The following is a 3,559-nucleotide window of genomic DNA, read 5'->3' as shown; positions in this document are numbered from 1 at the left end:
TCGGAGTGACGGAGACACGAGGAAGCTGCTTCTTTGGCATCTAATCATCTCTACAGTTAAATCTGGATCACATTAACCGGACAAGAAAGATAAAATGAATAAATAAACCACACAATATCTGACGGACTCTGATATGGACATTTACAAAATGGCTGTAGCTAATGTAAAATAATTACATAAAAACAGGGAATGATGAAACATAGTTGATTAACAAACTAATCATACAAAAGTGTTTAATTTTATTTTCATATTATTTGTCATTTTTATAGGACAGAAATTACATATTGCTTATCAGTGAAAATAGTTTGGAGCCCTGGAAGGACATGAAGTTATAAAATATACATTGTTGTAATGATATTGTTAATATTAGTAAAAACATATACATCCTTTATTCATAGTAGTAGGACATGTCTAACTGTGAACATACAAACTTTGAAAAGTAAAATGGTTATATTTGAACATAACTCTTAAATTTTGACAGTGAAGTCACTCCATACACTGCTTCCTTCTGAATGCGATCCTGTCACGTGTAACAAAGACAGTTTGGGACATGCATGCAGTGGTGATGTAAACAGGAAGTAAAAGGGGAATCTACAAATTATGTAGTTTCACAAATAGTTCCCACAATATAATAACTCATTCCCACAATTTGCTAAATCGGGTCCACGATATAATAAAACATGCACATGATATATTAAATTGTTTCTACAATATATAGATATTTTTACTTCATGTCCCCTCCAGGGCTCCGTAAAATATCAATCTGGCACTAAAACATCATGCAAAGAGTGTGAAATAGTGCACAATGACCCACACTGAATACCCCTGCTGTTCATCGACTGGAATGACATTGTGGATATAGCACCTTTAATAAATTATAAACTGCTCCTTTAGTCACTTAAAGTTCCTTTCAGAAGTGCATAGGTCAAAAGATTTAGGTTTATTTACAACATTAATGATGAAAAAGGACCAATAACTTGCATCAGCACCCTCCCTGATAGTTTAATATTAGCCAACAGAAGAAGTTCATACAGAAATCGAGCACTGAGGCTCAGAAGTAAGTAACAGGGTAAACTGCTGGCAAAATTAGTCTGAGGAGACAAACTCATCTGTTACTCGTCTTACAGACTCAGAGGTTTCTGCTCGGCCTGTGCAGTTTGGGCATGCTGTAGCAACACACACTCCCACCCCTTTTAATTAAACTCTGCCTTAATGAATGGCCACAAGCTCTGTTAACAGTCCTAGGGAGATCGGTTTCGGGTAAAAGATGAAACATCTGACACAGGCAGGAGGTTAACCTGCTCAGCAGAATGTTCTTTACCTCTCCTGACTGCCGGTTAGAGAAACATCTCAGCTGTTCGAAGTCTGAATTAGTCTGAGTAACAATGGAGAGGGGGAATCAAGATTTCTTGGAGAAAAGCCAGTCATTACTCCTGTGCCATGTCGCAGTTGTGTTCTGGTATTATATTTGGTATTTTATATATAGATGTGTGCCATTGTTAGCATTATTACTAATGTGTATGTCTAAATTTGCTAGTGTGATCATGTGCAGTACCCTGTGGCAATTTGTTTGCGAACAAAAAACAAAACAAAGATTTAAATTGAATTTAAATTATTTGAGACTACTTTAAATTGAATCTAATTGAAATTAATTTAATTTTAATGAATTGCAGTTGAATTGATTCAGTTCTTGTCGCTTCCATTCGCTGCTTCTGACTGGATCTCTTTATGGCGCTGAGTCAGAAGGAAGGCTAGGATCTTTGCAGGAGTCTGTGAGCTTCCGACGCTATTGTAGATTCATAGGAACCGTCCTACAGAAGAGACAGGATTGTGAGCAAAAACACATCCAGAGGGGGAGAAGGTCACATCTAAACACAAGGCAAGTGTTCAATCAATAGGTTCTAGGTCAAGATAGGTCTACCCAGGCCTGGATGTGTGGCAGTAAATTTACCACGGGGGCAAAACCAATGATCCAGCTGGATCTGACAGTTTCAAACGTGCGCACCAGAAAGCAACGTATGTCGTATGAACAAGAAGTTACTTTATGTTTCGACCCACAGGTGTGTCTAGGATTTTCTGCTCAGTTGACAAGTTCTGAACGTCAGAAGAAGTGGCTAATTTCTGTCATTAATTTTCCTCAGGAAAAAATAAATTTACTTAAACCCGGGGTCAGATCTGTCTCTTGTCTGCCTCTCTTGCTCACTGCTAACTCACTTGGATGACTCACTGAGACCAGACTGCAAGCCATCAGGTATTGAAAGAAGACAATGGGCCATCTATGAGCAGCAAGCGTGAAAATGTGTGTGTGTGTGTGTGGGGGGGGGGTTGTTTTAGACGTGTTTCTCATTGTAAAGCACTTTGGGACATTTTATATGGTCTGTCTGCTGGTCCCTCTGTGTAAGGGGACCTGCTCTCACTCCTAGAAGCCCTTCCCCTTAGTTTCCCTTGCATGTCTGTGTCCGTGTCCATATTAAAACAGCGGGGAGGACAATCTGAGAATGCCATCATGGTTGCCGCTGCCCTGCGTCTCCAACCTTGCTCATGGAGTGGGATGAGAGAGCAATTAAACTTGAAAAGAAACGAGAAACAAGACCAACAATAGCTAAAAGATAGTTTACTGGCTGGAGGGGCAGGGCTGGCTCCTTGACCTGGCAGGACACTCTGGAGTATGTCACCGTCTCCACTGGCTCCTTGGACGTCTGGGAGGGAGACTTCTGAGACATAACGACAGCACATTCCTGTCAGTGGCAGTTGGAGTGGCAGTAGGAGTACTATTTAACCCTGGTATTGTAACTGCATGTAATGAAGTTAAAAAAGGGTGTTTTTATTCCCAAATTATCTCCAGTGTTCTGCATGTGCATGAAGATGAAAAGAGCGGAAATAAACAAGAGAAAACAGGAGTCTTTACAGGTAGAGCTGAGGCCGGATCTTTACATTGGTGGGACACTGTGGTGTAGGTCACGTTCCGGTCCAGCTCCTCGGACGATAGGAAGGCCGTGTCCTGGGGGAAATCTTTAATATCTCCTCGTCCTGCTCTTTTACTCTGTAAATAATTAAATCATTACAAATCTCAGGAAGTTTCTATGTCTTGTTTTAGGCAAAGAATTCTTGTGGTGAAGGTAATTATATTTTATAACTAGCAACCCAAAATATATGAAACACTGTACATATTGTTTAGATGTCTTATCTCTTTTTAAAGGACCGGGCCAGTGAATCCTAAATTCAACATTAAGTGAAAATGAGCAGATTTATCATAAAAAAATAAAAAATAAGACATTGTTCTTATCCTACAGTTCTTCTGCAGATATTTCTTTATGTTGGAATTTGGAAAACAATATTACTTGATGTCTTAAAGTGTAACAATCTCAGTTCCAGCATCAAATAAATACAGGTACATGAGAAACATCAATTATCATCCACACCAATAGGAAATTGTGTTTACCCTCCTGCTTTTGTGCATTTTTTCTTTCTCCAGTCCAGTCATTGCAATGTAGATGTCTTCTTCCCCTGATTCGGGAGCCTGGAAAAGATTTGACGAAGACATCATTTGTTGAGAACA

The 3,559-nt window shown here is 39.4% G+C and overlaps 1 long non-coding RNA gene across 1 annotated transcript; it reads right to left on the bottom strand.

Moving 5' to 3' along the window:
- Positions 1-1,639: 1,639 nt before the first annotated feature.
- LOC136761973 (uncharacterized) lies at positions 1,640-3,044 on the bottom strand. Its single transcript, XR_010820418.1, has 3 exons — positions 2,935-3,044; positions 2,619-2,714; positions 1,640-1,811 (listed from the first exon to the last, which is right to left on the bottom strand). It is a non-coding gene; the product is annotated as an uncharacterized LOC136761973 (long non-coding RNA).
- Between the last annotated feature and the right edge of the window lie 515 nt (positions 3,045-3,559).

This window comes from Amia ocellicauda, chromosome 2 (assembly GCF_036373705.1).
Source record: "Amia ocellicauda isolate fAmiCal2 chromosome 2, fAmiCal2.hap1, whole genome shotgun sequence".
Lineage (NCBI taxonomy): Eukaryota > Metazoa > Chordata > Actinopteri > Amiiformes > Amiidae > Amia > Amia ocellicauda.
Note: the sequence above shows the minus strand (reverse complement) of the source record. Positions and strands in the feature narration are given on the sequence as shown.